The sequence below is a fragment of the Pogonomyrmex barbatus genome, unplaced genomic scaffold (assembly GCF_055798465.1).
Source record: "Pogonomyrmex barbatus isolate J1 unplaced genomic scaffold, ASM5579846v1 scaffold2, whole genome shotgun sequence".
Lineage (NCBI taxonomy): Eukaryota > Metazoa > Arthropoda > Insecta > Hymenoptera > Formicidae > Pogonomyrmex > Pogonomyrmex barbatus.
This window is the reverse complement of record NW_028297116.1, coordinates 4447699-4466617: the sequence shown is the minus strand read 5'-3', so window position 1 is coordinate 4466617 and position 18919 is coordinate 4447699. Positions and strand designations below refer to the sequence as shown.

Genomic DNA, 18919 nt, shown 5'->3' with positions numbered 1-18919 from the left:
CATTCGGCCCATTTCCTCTCTCTCTCTCCCTCCCCCACCCCCTCCCCTCCCCCTCCTCCACCTCCTCCTCCCTTCCTCATTCTCCTCCTCTTTCCTCTCCTCCTCCTCTCTCTCCTTACACTCCTTTTCCTACGCCACCCTCGACCACATATCTCTATCTCCGTCTCTGTCGCCCTTTTTTTTCGCTCTCCGTCACGCTTATCGCGATTCTTCCGTTTCTTTTTCGGGACATTCGGGGACTCCACCTTCGCGCAGGATTCCTCTCCAGATCCGTCCACCCCCTCCTGTCGCACCACCCTGCTGCTGAATTTTCCCCTGAAAACCATCCTACGGACGAACGTACGTCCGGGAAACTGCACCCCTCGTGTCAGTGACGTAGTTATCTGTCGGAGAGCCCTCGCACGAATTTTGTGAAACGCTCGGTAATTGATGACTGATCATGAAATTACTCGTTATTTCTCAAAGGTATTAGGGATTAGGGCACGCCAAATGTGATGATAAACAAACAAATGATTAGATGATAAACCGATTAGACGAATCGCACATAAATGTAGCAATTAGTTCTCTTAGATTTTCGAAATCAAACTGATAAATATATTTCTTTATTTCTATTCTATTTTAAATATAAAAAAATAAACGCGAAGAAAAATATTTTATTTAGTTAACTTTCCAATTAGAATGCAAATAGGTCACAAAGAAGCATTTGAAGTGAACGGGGCACGATCGGATTTCTTCGATATTAATCGGGGAAGCGGGATCGGGCGGTAGATGAATGAAAATGGAAAAGATGTCTAACTTTCTCAGAATAACTGAAAACCTTTTCTATTGATGATTTAACGGAGTCCTTGCCTCGTTTGAAAGTCGCAGAGAACTTTTTCCGCCTCTTCTCTCACATTATCCCGACTGCATTTTAGGAAACGTGCGACGAGAGATGATTTTCCGCGAGATACATTTTATTCAATGCGCGTCGGAAAAGCAGCGGGTGCGCGATCAAAATATTGCAGCGCTCGACGTAAACGTTCCGGAAATAAACGCGACGCCCATTACGCGAGTTCCTCGAGGTCTGGGTAAGCACTGCATCATATGAAATGAAATGTCAAAGGCTAGCCTCGCACGGCTACATAGGGGAGATTAACTTAATATTTTTTCGCCCACGTATCCGAGCCGGCCAGAGGAGAAATTGCGAAAGGAATTGTGGCTGAGGCGAACGGGCACATATAGAATCGCCATTCGGAAAATAATAGCTTCCTGTTGATCTAAGTAAATTGCGCCGTCGGAAGAGCTAAAAGAGAAATCCAATCGCGCGTCAGATTATCGCGCCACGTTACGTTTCACCAGTTAGATTTCTCAGACATTCCATTCGCCCACAATTGGATATTGATTAATGTTAGCTTCGCGAATTACGTACATTTATTTTTGTTATATCTTACAATACTAATTAAATGTCAAATTGCGACATATATATAAGGTTATAAATGTATTTAAATATTTCAAACTGGAGTGGGTGCGTAAAGTTGAATAATTTTACTTACGTTTACCCGATATTGTTGAGGCAAAAGTTGCCGACGCAAAAATAACAATGAAGTTAAGGTACGTAAAAGGTAACGGTGATATATTCATTTATTGAGAAATCCTTTCAGTATAATTCAGATAATTTAAGTTCCATTGAAACACGGAGTTAGATCAGACTTGCACTTATGTTCGTTTCGTCCTCGTGGCTCCTTAATTACATTAATGAACTTTCCAGCGGCTAAGTGCTGAAGGGAGCGAGTTCCGAGTTTGCGAACTTTGGAGTAAAAAAGTCCAATGAGGCGGACAGACAGCGACGGAAGCTCGCGACGCGATAAAATGTTCGGGAACTTTTCCCATTTTAGTCGTTTCTCTTCCAAAAGGGATTTCCACCCTAATCTTACCGTGACTGAAAAGACGGACGAAAAGTAATAAACGGCGCGAATTGAATCGACGGCTATTTAATCTCACGTTCAGCCGGTTTTGTCAGTCTCCAGGAAAGCGAGGGGTTGCGTGGAAAACAACAATGTGCAAAATATACTGTATTTGTTATTCGTGCGATAAATCGAGTACGTGCGATAAATCGAGTACGTGCAATCATATCAGAGGAGTTGAGGACTTGTTGTTTATTTGCATAATTACGGTATAGAAGGTTTCTTCTTTCGCGAAGGCTGCGAAATTCATTCACGGTTGTGATTTCAGATTTAAGGGGTAAAGCGCCGCGATGATAGTCGAGGGTGAGAAGCCACAGCGAAACGAGCTATAACGATTTTGACTCCCGGAGTACTTGTTGCGCAGGCGAGCTGAAACTCAGCTTCTTTAAGCTATATTGACTGCAACCAGGTTATACATCGTGCTCCCGAAAAAAGCCCGGGCAGAAAATCAGAAACTCACCTTCGCACCGCGAAACATTAGTCTTCTTTTGAATGAAGATTTTTATCTACCGACTAATTGCATATTACTCAACATTATTATTATTTACTTTAGACTTATCGTTTTATTTATGTTTAATTCATTTATATTTCATTTATTATATTTAACATTACAAAGGTGAACACATTTTACAACACAAATATGATGACATAATTTCTTTGTCAAATTAAAGTATTAATTCTAGTTAATTAACGGTGACATATTAATTTCAATAATTAATGATAAATATAAATAATCAGTGTTGGTCATATATCAAAATAATAAAAAAATAATTTATGGAAGGAAGGAGCTGGCCAGGAAACTTTCCAGGAGTCGTCTTTTTGATATCAACCAATCTCGCAGAATGATTACGATCTTCAGGGAAACGAAACGCCTACTCTGTTTGATATGACACAGCACAAATGAATTGTACTACGTTAGTTATTTCAAAGAATGAAACGAGATATATGTGACAATGCCGGATCTATTAATATTGAATTGGAAGCGTACGCTGTCAGCAGGAAAATTAGAGCGATGTGAATCGCGAGATTATATCGCCAATTATTTCACATTTCGACGAAGGCTACGTCCGGTCGAGAATAATTTTAGAACATAACCACGATATCATTCATTGTCAACAATAAAAAGAGATCTGTTATCAATTTACGATAAAAACTTATAATAAAACCAACGTGAAATTGCGATTACGCGACGGTATATGTATGTGTGACGTTTCATATAAGTAATAAGCAAAATTATTTAAAATAACATAAGAGTATGTAATTTTACAAAATATATCATTAAAATTTGCATTGCATTGTATTATAATATTATAGGACATAGAAGATTAATGTTTATGTCCTCTCAATTTCTATTAAAGTACGTATAAGCGGTTCTATGGTTTTAAATTTTCTTTTATTCATAACAAGATTCTAAATTATTACTTTTATTATTAAAAACAGCTTTTAATTACTTATAATTTTTTGCTGCCGAAAGAAATAATACAATTTGATAGGATAAAATATACTTCGTCTAATGTTTTGTTAAAAAAAAACGCTGTTTGATAGATGCTGAAAAAATTGTAAAAATTGATTTAGATTATGATATCAACGCACATCTAGTAGAAAAAAAAAAAAAAAAAAAAAGGAAAAAGCAGATTGATTCATTTCGCGCGTTAAGCTAAATAGATTTAGCCATTCTTTATCGTGGAAGGAAAGGGCATCGCGCAATGTCGATCGAGTAATTACGACCGGGCGGCAAATGAATCAGAAAAGTTTCTCGCATCGACAATTTCTCTCATTGGGCTCGCATCGAAATACGAATCTCTCTCATAAAATAGGGCTTTGTGCTTCGCATCTGACGCCATTATAGCGGGACAATGTATGTGTGTCGTGTCAACAATGGGTGTCACGTCGCAGTGACGCACATTGTGCCACCCTAGAAGTCCTCCTCGAAATAGTCGATCGGGATCGGGGAAGTTACAGATCCCGGATGACCAAATGTAGGTGGCAGTTATTGGGAAATTATATTATCAATCATCCGGCTGTTGACTCCTTTTTTCCACCAGTGATCCCTTTAGGAAGGTATAATATTGCAAGTGTTGTCGTACATACGATAAAGTGGTGGCAAATTTTACATTTTTGTTATCACATAAATTACGTTTGAAGATATTCATTCTGTGTCAGGAAACTGCGCAAAAAAAGAGTTCGTTTCTTTTATTACTAAGAAAATCGGATTGTTTCGTAACATTTCTTCTCTTTAGTACTTCTCTTAAGTACTTTAAGTTTTTCGTTACAAACACTTTTCGTGATGAAGCTGCTATATATCTTAATATAGAAATATTATAAAAGTTTCCGTGTGTATACGGAATTCTAATAAAATTAATTATTCAATCTATTTTAGGAATACCTGGTAACTCTACTTGTGAAGAATTTACTCAAGATCCTCTTGATCTTTAATAATTACTTCGTAGGCGAAAAATGCTGATGCAGATTTGAGTTTGAGAAAGTTGTATAACTTGGATGCATCAATATGCAAAATTTCGATATAAGTTAAATTATAGTTAAGATTGATCGTGACATACTATGAGAGCTTTATAGTTCATAAAATATCCTCTGCGAATAGAAGAGTACTGAGCTTTTCTTGTGCATGTAGATTTTTCAGTATTTTTCAGTATTTTTTTGTTAGGTTAATGTTAGAAATTGTAGAAAATAATTTTTCTGTTGATTATAAAATTACATATACATAATTTGATATGCGCGTGTGTGTCATAAGTTAATGTTAGTTTTAATTTTTTTATTAGTTATAATTTTTAATAAAAAAATTTAGTCTTTTTTAAACATAAAATATTTTTACAAAGAAATGTCAATTTTAAATTTAATTTATCTGCGTTTTAACTTATCTATTTCAACTTTTTATAATTATAATCTTTACTTAAACGCTACTTATTGGTATAATCTTTTTTTTATTTAATTGAAAAGATAATTTTATCTTATTTAAACACAAAGTATTTGTTATTATATTAAGTAACTGTTATTTTGTCTCTCTTTATTTTTACATAGGATTTTTTAATATATTAAATATATGTAATAAATGCGTTTTTGTCTATCCAATAGTGTAATAAAAAATGTAGAATGAGTTTTATTATTTAAAAATATGTACCCCTCTACGATCAATTTTTGGAACACTGTGTATACAAACGTAGTCGGAAGGGTGAACGGAAAGAGAGGGAGGGGAATCGAGAGATAGTATGTACGAGAGCGTGGGGGTAAATGAGGGTGGAAACGTCGAGGGCGTATCGGAGTAAGAACGGTCCATTCAAGTACTCGCGGTACGCACACTTTCGACAAACCTGCAATGCATGTGAAGTTTTTGTGAAGTTCTCAAGCGCACAATATGCTTCACCTTCTATCAAATAATATTAAGTCTATTCTTAGAGATATGAGAAGAATATATGAATATATTTAGGCGGAATTTGCGTGTAGGTGTGTCCTACGGTCATATGAAAGTTTATAAAATTTTTAAATTTACAATGCATAAATAATTAAAATAATTAACATTCCCTTAAAATTATTTATAGAAAATAGTCCTTTTCAAATATAATATAAATTACATACAATAAATTCTAACATTTTATTATATAAATTTTATACAATAATGAATCCAGAATGCTTTTACGTTTGCATCACATAAGTTTGTTATCTTTCCAGTGATTTATTTAATTCTTCAAATTTTCATCTTATTTATTTAATTTTTATGGGGACACCTTGCGAATTAAATCATCTACACATCTAACTCTCTACTCTTTGACTTTCCTATTTTCTTTCAAGTCAAGATAATTATAATATCTAACGAGGTAAATGAGTAGCGAAAAGAATTCTGTTGAACAATTAATTCAATAATTGTCACATATTGTAATAAGTTATATTTGCGTTAAGTAACGAGTAAGTCAATTGAATGAATTGTAAATTTGTATTTCAAATTCAATAATACGCAATGAAAAATCGAGGTGTTGTTCGTCATCATTTATGTTTAATGTGCGTGTGTCAGTGTGCGTGTGTCCTACATTCTGAGCGAATCGGCTGCATCGAACGCGAGATTCGATGGACAGGATAAATATTTGAGGATATTAAATAACGAGCGCGATTTGCAAATTGTGTCAATTTACGCAACGCATAAAATTTCGTATATATCTGATTTAATGCACACATCATTTCTGCTTGCAGGAAGAATGTCAAAACCGTAAATAGATTAGATTTATTAATAATCATTAAATAATAATTCTTGTGAATGTAAATTCCAATAATTGCAATAATAAATTGAGAATGGCCACTGTTTAATTTTCTGACATTTTGCAAATTATATTACTTTATTACTTTAGCACGAAGTTTGATAATTCTATTAAAATATGTTTTTTCCAAGAACATCGGCTTTGACATTTTGCACTTTATGTTTTCGTGAAGGATTACAACGAAAATATTAATAAGGTATTTAAATTTCTGGACGTAAATTAAAAGTACATGAGGCAATACTTTAATTAAGTGAAGGAAAATGGCAGAGCTGCGCAATTCCCATTCTTGCTTAACTTTTTGTGGTTTTCCATTCTACATTTATCAAAATAGAAACGCGCTATTTCAACATAAAGTTTCGCAGAGTGAATATAAAAAGGAACTCTAAAAGTAGCACTGCTTTGAATGGCTTTATAACGATTATAAATAAAAAAGAAAAAAATAAATAAATTTGAACATAAATAAATTATTCCATCATTTGCGCAGATAACATGTCCAATTTATATTAATTTACTCTTTTGTCTCTCGCAGATTTTTCTTAGGTACCTCCATACCTTTGATCGGATTACTCATGCATTTGCATAAAATCTTCTCTAAATGTTTTTCCCTTTAAAGCAATCCTCTAAATGATTAGAATCTTCCAAAATTAAAGCGACTCTAAAAGTTACTGTTGCGCTTTGATCGCTATAATTTACATAAAATAACGTAATTTACATAAAATAGCGTAGGAAAGGATTCAACGAGCACACGATAAACTATTTCTATTTATACCACAAACGGTCGCTGACGATCTCCCTAATGACGGAAAAATGCAGGATTGCAGTTTACCTCAATGAACGCCGCATGCATTTCCAAGAATGTGCTTCCAAGAATAACCTTTGCATGTTAGTAATGTTAGACATACTTGACGTACGTTACTTGAGAGTAAAACTATAAGCACATGATACTGTATGAGTAGTCTGCAACTATCTCCCCAATTTTGAACGAGAGAGAGAGAGAGAGAGAGAGAGAGAGAGAGAGAGATTTGAAGTGAAAATTGCACTTATTCGACATGTAATTTTTCGTCCAACGGTTCCAGCAAAGAGCTTTGGTCGTGTTTTAATAAATGCGATCTCGTGATTATGCAATAAATCGTGCATCGTGTTTATCCGTAATTTCTTAAAATTAAATTAACTCGATTGCGACTCAAGTGCAGCACCGCCGTTTAATTTATTTTATCCTAAAATATAATCAGAACATTGATTGTCTCTATCTCTCTGATAATTATTCAGAGAATAATTATGCGTGGTAGCAGCCTTTACCTTTGGAAAATCCATATCACAGCGGCGCAAAGTGAATTAAAAATCCCCTCGGATGCCGCGAGTTGTCTTAATAAATGGAATTTATTAATTCTACGCCCACGATACTCCGCGCGCGCGCGCGCGCGCGCGCGAGTCAAGGAGAAATATGAGTATAATTTTCCCGGGAATCTCATGATTGTCCTTTTAAGTGATAGCGATACGTCGCGTAATTAGATTCCAGCCTGCGGAGAACGAACGTGTGCTCTACGGTCCGTGCGCTACGGCCGCCATTACACTACCGTATTACGAAATCTAATGATACTTTGTTCAATATCATTATCACTTTAGACCGTTACGTTATTCCCTATAAAAGAAATTTTACGAAATATTTTCCCGTATAAACAAGACAAGTAAGATTTTTAATGATGTTTAAACAGTGTTGCAACAAAATTAAATAATAATAATAATAATAATAATAATAATAATAATAATAATAGACCAAAGACCCGATATGAAAATTTTATAGGTTTTCGTAAACTTGCCTTGCAAAACTCTCACAATAACTGCGAAACATTGCTTCTTTATGGAAAAACGTCATTTCCCGCATGAAATATTAACGGTACCATTTCTTTGAGAAGTTATGCATTTAACAATGCAACTTCTTGTTTGCTGGAATAAACTCATTTCACATTAACGTTTTATTAACTCTTCATACTTCGACTTCCTCTTTCGTAAGTGCAAATAGGAATTCTCTCAAGTCGAGTGTCCTTTCTCATGATTGCACCTACCTTCATCCCTGCGCTTTGTCATGTTCTACGACATCGTAAATCTCTCTTTTCACTTCGCTATAATATCTTTTATAACCTTCCTCTAAATCCACGTGCCACGTGCTATCTCCAAGAACTCCACTCAGAGTCCAACTCTGGTGGATCTGTATCTGTCAATAATTCTGAACGGAGGATCAACATATCGACGAAAACAATTTCGTGCGAATAGAATATCCCGGGGTATCCGCCCTCGCAAGCCACACCTCGTAAGCCCGCGATTTGTTACAAGAATCGAGAGAGTAATTTTATCGTCGTATATATATATATATATATATATATATATATATACAAGAGCTTTAAAATATGAAAGGAGTAATGAATTTACTAATGAAATGCATAAAAAAGAAATATCAAGTATCTTAACCTTTACTATGTTAGACTTAGAGAGTTTAAAAATAGAGAGATATTTAATTTATTATGGTACATGCGTAACGTTTTATGAACTTTGTTATTATTTTGTTATTACATTTTGCACATTTCGCGCATTCCAATAACGCATATAATATATTAAATTATTATGTCTAATAGATTATATATCTCTTCCATCTTCTTTACGTATTTTTATAAACGATATACGGATGTTCCAAATCTTTCGTAAATTCAGAGCGGATTACGTGCTAGTCAATTTCGCAGTTTCGCGTCGCATAATTTCTCGATTTGGATTAAAAAGACCCGAGAGTCTCTCGGATTCCGGAGGATGCGGTAACTGCGGTTGATTTGGTTGAAAGTAACAGAGAAAAGTCTCTCTCTTCTCCGAAAGAGTTTACGTACGGTACGTTAATGTAACAGTAACTTTCCGTGAATGGGATTGGAAACGGTAGATTGAATTAAAGGAAATGATTCCGGGTGTCCCGAGCGAAGAGAGAGAGAAAGAGAGAGAGAGAGAGAGAGAGAGAGAGAGAGAGAGACGCGTCGATTGGAAATTGCGAGAGATCAGGAGAGTTAATAGACCGGTTGAAAACCAGTCGAAATGAATCCGAGGTTGTAGTCGAGAATGCGAAGTAGTCGAGAATGCGCCTCTCCGATTTCCATTCACTCGTGTGTTACTATGCGTTTCCAGCGGCGACTACCGGCTGCCCTATAAATGCCATGATGGAACATGGACGCTCGGCTCTCGCGATTGCAAGAGAGAGCACCATTCTTGCCCGTACATATGACACAGAGTTCACGATATAGATTTCCCATTGTAAATGTTGGTTAAAATTCATTGAAATTTAACCGCGCGCAGGCGCGATTCCGCCTCTGTCCAAAAAAAAAAAAAAGAACTGAGAGAGAGAGCTCACGAAGTCAGTTAAATAACATTAAAAATTATAGTCGATCCGATTAATCAGTATTAGCATAATACCAACGATTCGTCATTGAATAATATGATTATTAGTTCATCCGTTCTCATAAACATCAATCGGGATTAACGCTAATTGACCTTAGTTGTCTTTTTCTAGAGATAGAATTTGAAAGAAGACGGGATTATTCTTATAAGAATTAGTCCAAGTTAACTTGTACCAGTGGATACTTGTAAAACGAGACAGAAGGTCTAATAAGGTAAAGTTAATGTTGACGGACATTTATGGATCTACCGGAGATTTAATTAAACGTAACACACCTTGATACTAATATTAATGAATATTTACGACGACGCTTTATGGAGTTGCATGCAGGCCGACATGTCAGGCTTACTCGGCAACGTGAAGCTACAGTTCGCGGCGGCATCATGAGTGAAAACCGAAAATTTATGAATGAACAGTAATACAGCTGGCCCGGTCGATAGAGCGACACCCCGCATGCCCTCGCGCCGACCTACCCTCGTCGTAGTAATCAATATAGAGGAGGGGGGGGGGTTGGGGCGACGAGGGGTACGGCGGGCGCGCCAAGTCCATTCAGTAGAAGCGGCAGGCCTTGCTATTGATTGCGTGGGCAGCTAAAAGGGACTCCCCCACTTTCGGCCATTCAGCGGACCGCACCAGCCTGTGGGGAGGGGGGGGGGGGGCATAGCAGGGGTAAGCTAGCTAGGGGTGAGGCTCGTGGAGCGACGGATGTATGTATATACGTATGTCTGTGTTTGTGTTTGTGTGCGCACGTGTGCGCGAGAAAGTGAGTAGGTGGAGAACGAAGAAGGAAACATTTTCTATGAGAGGCAGGGCTGGCCGTAATTTTCGGGTGCTACAATTTTCGAGGTGGAATCTGAAGAAGGCTGCAAATAGATGCGCACAAAGGGATCAAATTAGGGGTCTCATTTGTCAGAATTGAGAGACTGATCCTTTTTTTAGTCTGATATTAAATTCGGAGCAAATGTCTTGTATATGTCTATGTATAAAACGTTCTTTATTTCCGCATATATTTGTTTAAATAATATATAGGATAAATGGATTTGTTTAAATAATATATAGAATAATATTGGTTACTATTTGGTTAATATTGATAATATTGATAATATAGATAATATTGATTAGTATAGAATAATATTCTTTATATAGAATGTAAAGTTATTTATTTTGCAATGTTTAATCACTGGCTTATTGATCGAGTGCGTGCAATGTAATCATAATTAATTCTTTTATCTTGATATTTTTTGTAACATAAGTTAGAATTTTCATATAATGCATCTTGGATGTAATGGAAATTATCTTATATATTATTAAAGAATTATTTGTAAATTAATATTTCTGTCCTTTTAATTTTCTAATAAATAAAATCTTTTTTTATTTGCAATAAAAAAATTATATATAATTTTTATTGCAAGTAAGGAATTAAAAAATTAGTTTAATATAAAAATTATGCCGTGCAACTCGTTTCATACATTAAATCTGAAATTAATGATATATTTTATTAAATTATTTATTTATTTATTTATAATCGAAAAAGTTGTACACAATTTAATTACATTTTTGGAATTATAAAAAAATTTCTTATATTATTTATTTTGGAAAGTTAAATCAAACATTTATTTATTATTATTTATATATAATTATAGAAATATTTATTGTTTCATAAAGTATGTAATAAACGTGCAGCAAATTAGTTTCATTGTAATAATTAGCTTTGAAGCAAGCATTTTTAATTTATTTATTATTTATTTCTACATCATTTGTTATGTTGTTATTTATACATCATTTGTATATATCAATAAAGCGACTTCTATATTATCAGTCTTCATTCAATTTGCATTTGATTATTGATCATTTATTATTATTATCTTCATTTCTAAATTTTACAATGCGAATCATCAAGAAAGAATGTGAGAACATCTTTTTTTCAGTTAAATCTTCTAGCCAACTGAGAAAAGGAATCTAAATTATACAGGTATATTTACTTTTCTTCTTTATTTCATTATCTGTACATTTGAGTATAGATACATTTTAATAATAACATAATGTAAATAATAAGCAACAAAAATAATGACAAATTTGCATTATAAAAAATATAAATTTTCTATAAATTGAAATTAATAATTAACAAATGATGTATTTATCGGGCACTAAAATTACTTGTATTATTCGATTCGTTGTATTCGATGTATTATTTTATATTCTATTTATGTTCTATTTTATGTTCTTTTTTTATGTACTATTTGGAAGCTGATGCCAAATTATAATCAGTACAAGATGCATTTTTTTTCGATCAAGTTTAAGAAAACTTAAAGAAATTACTAAATGAAATAAATAATAATCTGTAATCTTTTTATTTCAATTCCGAATAAATAAAGAAAAATATTATTGAAGCATGAAAAATATTATATATAATATTATTTCAGTAAGAAATCGTTGTTTCTATGCGTTTATGAATTTTAAATTGCGAAAGAATAATTCATTATAAAGTTGTTAATTATATATTGTAAGAAATGATCGCGTTTGGCATATTCATAGTATTATTTGATTATCGCTTTTCAAGACATAACGATGATAAAAAAATACTACGTTCTATTTGCTCGAATGTCGGTAGATGGGCAGTAACGTCGGTGATTAAAATCCAGAGGACATTTTAATACATTTTATAAAATGTATTAAAGGTGCCCTAATATTTTTGAGACGTTTTATGGAATCATCAGAAAGACATTTTTATGACATTTTTATGACTTGCTTTGTATGTTAGATCCAAAAGTATTAAAGCCGTGTGTTTGTTATTTATGCTTATTATTTTGAAATATTTATAAATGTTTAAATAAATGAAATATATATAAATGAAATATATTTTCAATCTACTTTTTATTTAATGTATAAATACAATAATGTTTAAAAATATTTTCTATAAGAATTACAATTTGAATAAATCGTATTATATTAATTAAAGAAAAGAATAAAATATATTTATTAAATATAATTTCATTAGCGATTGACAAACATTTTTTATTATTACCTTCCGTTAATCATCTAATTCGCTAAACAATTTATGTACGCGTATATATATTTTTAATAATATTTAGGTATTTGTAATTTCTACATTTTTTGCAGTATATTATATTTTCTCTCGTGGATAATTTTTATCAAAATGAGATAAAGATGTGTATTTTCTTTACAAAATTTAATAATGTAGGATGTTTTGTTTTCGATGGAAGCTCACTGGTTCTCGTAGTTCTCGCGATTTCCTCGTTACCAACTAAATATTGATTGAAGTGCAAGTTACTGTATGAAGGTATATATGTGAGAAAGACTATATATGTATGTGTGTGTGTGTGTGTGTGTGTGTGTGTGTGTGGTGTGTGTGTATTTTCAATATTTTTATATATTCTTATTACATATTATGTTGCACATAATGAATATAATAAGTATCAGCTGAAGTATTAATTTATTTAAAAATTTAATTTTTTATTTTTTTGCATTATTATGATAATAAGTAATTAATCTATTATTTTATTATTTTTGCAGAAATATATTTAATAAAATATAAATAGATTGATATAAAATAACAAATGTCGCGAAAATTAATTCCTGAAGATCTAACATGTAATATGTTGTAATAAAACAGAGAGATGGCGAAAGTTTTCTTTTGCTATATATTTTATAGTTCGCAACTAGTTCTAATTAGGAATGTGTGTGGGAAGTAAAAAATATTAAAAATTAGAAGTGTGAAAAAATATTGATAGATTAATTTTGAATGCTTAACAAATTATTTTCTATACCTTTTTATTTGTTTCGAAAAACGGAGAAGCAAGACATTTATAAGTTTTCGACAAAACTTACGAGGTATCACGGGGATTTCCTTTTTTTCACAGATTTTCTTTTCTCGTTCTCGTCCACGTTCTTTGAAGCTCAATAAATTCGCAGGACCCTCCAAGAGAGGAACTTTCTCCCTTTGACGTCGTGTTTCACGCAACGCTAAGTTATGCGAAGATGCTCCTTGTTTAAGCATAAATTGGGTTCGCGAAGGTATGGTTCGTCTCTTATAAAAGGTCCTCGCCCTTGAAATTAATTCGCGAAAGAGACAAAGGCTTCGTCCTCAGTTCACTGAACGGATCGCGCGGCTTCACGGATGGCAAACCATCGACAAGCGACGAGTAAACGTTGTTTGAGTGGAAAGAAAATAATTGGACAGATAATTGTAACGTCGTTGTCGTGACTGCAGCTGATGAAAGGACTATACATTTCTAAGAAGATTTCTGTCTTTCTCTCAAGTTTTGCGTAAGTGTGAAACGATTTTAAATGTGATTGTAACAAAATATAAACATAAAAAAAATAAAACATTTTTGCAATAAAGAATTACTATATATTCTATCTTCATGTTCAGTATATATTCTAGAATTAGTATAGATGTTTTGTTTGTTAAATATGAATTACACATTAATCATTTTTATATTATTATAAATAATTCTAAAGTCATATTCATAAATGTTTCTTTATAAACATGCGAATATTGCGCGAAAGTTTTTGATTGTAATACTTAACCGTTAATGAGAATTGAAATTTAGATCTGCGTCGTTATTTATTGGTGATTATGTTGATGATATAGGATCACTTGCATTAATAATTTCATGTCAACGTGGCTTATAATGTATATTGTTTAATCGTTCAACAATTACATTGCACAATGCATAGCGTGACGGGCGGCGACGTACCTATTGATTTTAGGAGAGAGGGAGAATGAGGGATGGAGGGCGCGGGGATGAAAGCGGTCCGACAGTCTCTTCTGACCGATGCAGCTTCATTCTCGACTCAATATCTCCCCTTGAAAATCTTCTTGTTTTTTTTGTGATATTAAGTAATAGTTTTCCATTAAATTACAGTATGGAATATATGAAATAATATATCAAATTAAAGTTTTGATAATTTTTTATATGTTCAATATATTTATATAGATGTACAATTTTTAATTAAATTTAAAATTATGAAAAAGGACCTATTTATAATATTTGTATATAATATATTTATACTTAATTTATAATTTTTTTTTAATAAAAAAGACATCTTTGGATGGTTTGTTAATAAATCATTTTTACGGAGTATCAATTATTTTCAGAAACATCCAGTAGAGAAATAACGATTTTTCAGTTCGCTCCCTGAGTCTATATCTCGTCCGTCGTGTAGTCTATCGCTGTTTACAGGGTGGCTACCCCCAAGAAGATCTCGGCGAATTTTTCATCCGGGCCCCGCGAGTCTTGGAGTTCTATTTAAGAAATCAGACTTCCGCCTCACGTATTTCCCAGGATTACAGTCCGTCTTCGTTTTCGACCAAGAGGGCGGCCACTTCATCTCGAATATCCACAAACGGAAATAGGATTCATCCCTTCGACTCAATCGACTTTCCTTTCCTCTCCTCATACCTCCTTTTTTTTTTATAAAAACTTGAATAATTTTTTGTGAACGTGAATTTGAAATTATATATTTTCCTAACAGCAATCGTTTTTCTCAAATTATTTTATTTTTTATAAGCGATTTTTTTCTTAGTTGTTTAAAAATTCATTCCATTTGTTTTATTAATCATAAAGATATAATTAAATTTATTTTAATAACAAATTGAAATAATTATAATTTGTCACTAACCCATTTTTATGGATTTACAATCTTTTTGATATATTAAAGATAAAAGGATAATATAATATGTAATATGTTACAATAAAGTCACGTAACAGTCTATCTTACAGTCTGTCTTATAGCAACGTGTGCTACTTTATGTAAATTTTGTTAATAACTTTATCTTCATCAAGGCAGAAATTTTGGCCGGAGAGATTTATTTATCACCGCAATTACGAAACATTGTCGCCTGGAGGATCATCAGCGCAAAGGAGAGATATTATCCGACGACGAATGTTTGTGCGAAATTAAATCGGTCGCGTGCCCAGTGAAAAGGATATGTCTAACGAGATTGTAAAATCCGCCAGGATAATTGTATTCGCGCTCAATTTAAACTCGCGTTGATAATCGATGGTCGTTAAATCGCACAGTATTCTCTCTCTTTCTCTCTCCCTCTTCTCTCTCTCTCTCTCTCTCTCTCTCTCTATCATGTCGCTTCCGGTTTTAATTCTACTTAACGAGCGGCTCGTGCGGCCCGATGCGCGATTTAATACTCAAACAAAATGCATTGCATCAAATTCCGTTTATGATATAATTGAAACCGCCGTTTCGACTACACGCGATTGCATATTGTCGCAACACACGTACCCGTCTGGTTGCTCGTTCGCAAATTTTCCATATCAATCCTCGCCGAAAAAGCGCACGGTAAAAATTTCAGATTGGCCGCTGATTTAATTGAGTCAGTAGCTCGGACTTAATGAGAAGCTAATTGGTTAAAGCGCGAAAACAACACTCGCATCGGCAGGAATTGCGACAGGAATTTTAAATAAAGATTGTAATGACCCCTGGACTAATCGACGCTACGACAGAAAGAAATTATGTGATATTATTTACATTTTTATATAAAACTTTTATATAAAACTTCGACACTTTTACTTCTGTAGTAGGAGAACTGAATATGAAAAAATATTTGGAATCAATTTTTGTTATTATTCAAAGTCTCTAGCTATTTAAATTCTTAAACTCTTGTTAATTGTTTCACGAAATAAATTGTAAACTTTGATATTAGTGAATTGTATTAGCAATTTTATTAAAAATTATAAATGCGTTTCTTTATTTATAGCTAATTCATCAGAACTTTTTGATAATTATTATATATTTTTAATATCACTTGTACATAAAAAAAAGTCTCTCAAAATAGACAAGAAAATTTTTAAAAACATTTTTAATATAACATTGATCAATTAAAAACTTTAAACTATATACTAATGACATTAAGAATATCTGGAATAATATTGCGAAACATATTGAATATTTAAAAAAGATATTTTTTTCTGATAATAGATATCTCTAAAAACATTTTTGATAAGAAAAAATGTATAACAAATAACTAATTAATAATTAATTATAGTTTTAATATATTTATTCATTTTTATTTTTAATATAGATATATAGATAAATAATCTGCTTTATATTCATAAAATTATATAAATATATTTTAATTCTGTCTGTTAACGCATGTAAAACTTAGTAATTTCAATAAAAACTCAAAATGCTTAAATTTTCGAGAAAATGGAATATTCGATTCTAAAGCTGAAGCGAATGTTGCCGTCGGCAAAAGTCGCAGAAGTTTCGCGTAGAACGATTTGAGAACCGTCGCTTTAAAGCCCCACTTATCGAGCGCCTAGTTGGTATGATAATGTAATAAAATAAATGGAGGTTGCTACTTCCTCCCCCGAGCAATATAGTCTTCTACCCTCTTTCAGTTTCTCTCTCTTTCTCTTTTTCCTCGTATTCCTCCTCATTCCTCTAGGAACTGCAGTCCGTTGTATATCCCTCCCTCTCCTCACCGTCATTTCCTCCCTCCGCTGTTCACTCACAACTCCCCTTCCGCCACCATCCCATCCAGTTTGCGAGATCGAGGGGGGGAGGGGGGAGGGACAGAGGGACAGGGATGGAATCGAGAAGGTAGAAGGGAATGGAGAGAGCTCACCTCGAAAGCGAAATACAACAAGTCCCGCCGCCATTGCTGGATCACCCTTCAGCGGGAGTTTTGTCGTCGCGTGGGTGGGGGGTTGACAGCCCCGTGCGACGAGAATCAGTCTCACCCTTCCCGACCGACCCGGTCGAGCCCGGCACGACCCCGGCTTCCCTGCTTCCTGGGGGCAGCGAAATGGAAGCAGGGGATGCGCGGGGAACGCCGGGGTAGACAGGTCGAAAACTCCGCCCCCGCACATCCGCGGGGAAACGAGTCAATACTATCACTACCTTCCGCCCCCGCGTTCCGCCATGCCTATGCTCGCCCTTTCTCGCCAGAGGATGGATATCGAAATTCGTTACCCAACTCTAGCGACCCTCGCGGGACTTACGATTGCTTGGATAGGGGGAGGGTTGATCGTAAAAGGGTTCGATACAGGTGTCTTGCAGGAAGTGTCGATTTGTTGTGTCTCACTTCAACGATTGCGTCGAGCGAGAAATGTTCTTTTAATCCTCAGATACATAGGCGATACATTTTGTACGTCCTACCTGGAGTGAGTCTGATCATGATGGGATTAATCTACTGAGAAATCTTCACAAGCCGGCTTTCTATCCAATATCAATGAAACAAGATAGATTCGAAACAAATAATAATAATTTTACCTGTATCCTCTTTTTCTACTTTTTCAGGTTTAATAACTAAACTAAAGTCAGGAATAAAAATTTGCAAAGTTACAAATCAACTGAATTGTAACTGAAGAAATAAGAAAAAAAAGCTTTTTCTACAAAAGCATAATGTTCAATTATTCAAAGATATTTCTTTCAAAAAAAACGTGAAATATATTATCGGAAAAAATTTATCTTTTTTATTTTTTTGATCTGAAATATTTTGAAAAATTAATAACAACGTAACATTGTTATTAAATATTAGATACACATAAATTTTTAAGTAAAAAATGGAGGTTTTTTAACAGTTGTTAACAGAATACACTTTTAATTATAGATTATGCAATCGCAAATTAAGAACGGATATGCAATATATATATAGATATATACAGAGTGTGTGTGTGTGTGTGTGTGTGTGTGTGTGTGTAAAATTTTTTATATATGTATATGAAAAATATTTATATAACATGATGCAAAGTTGGTTGAAGTTTACCAGATGCTTCTTCTTTCGAAAGTTCAGAGGAATGGAGTCTGCTCTTTTCCCTCAATTATTCTCCGTGGTTCGCCGCCTGACTCCGCGCGTTTCGTAGATCCGCTCGAAAAGGCATTAAGGACGCTCACCCCCTGCGCCAGGGCGTTTAACTCCCCGATTGCTTTGACAACTTAAGCAGGCCCTTAAACCTCGCTCGAGCCCCGATGTAATTTATAAGCGGCTGAGGGGGTAACTCCACCGGGGACCGTCAAACTGCCATGTGGCAAAACCCTCGTCGGCAGGGGAAAGTCAGGGATTATGCGGTGATAAATAAATATGTACGTTTATGCAACAACCGCGCCGGAACGGAGTTGCGGGGGTGCAGATATATACGTTGTCGCGTTGTAGTCAAATCGCGACCGAAGTCAAATCGCGTTTCAAGGGGATTGCAGGATGAATCCACCCCTTCTCGTCAAACACTGAGTGATCTTTGAGCTTTGATTCCCCATTCAAAGAATTCCACTTACTTATTTTCTGAAACTTG

General features: G+C 34.1%; 1 long non-coding RNA gene across 1 annotated transcript; it reads left to right on the top strand.

Moving 5' to 3' along the window:
* Nucleotides 1–56: 56 nt before the first annotated feature.
* LOC148936594 (uncharacterized) lies at nt 57–5525 on the top strand. Its single transcript, XR_016139412.1, has 2 exons — nt 57–2152; nt 2212–5525. It is a non-coding gene; the product is annotated as an uncharacterized LOC148936594 (long non-coding RNA).
* The last annotated feature ends 13394 nt before the right edge of the window (nt 5526–18919 follow it).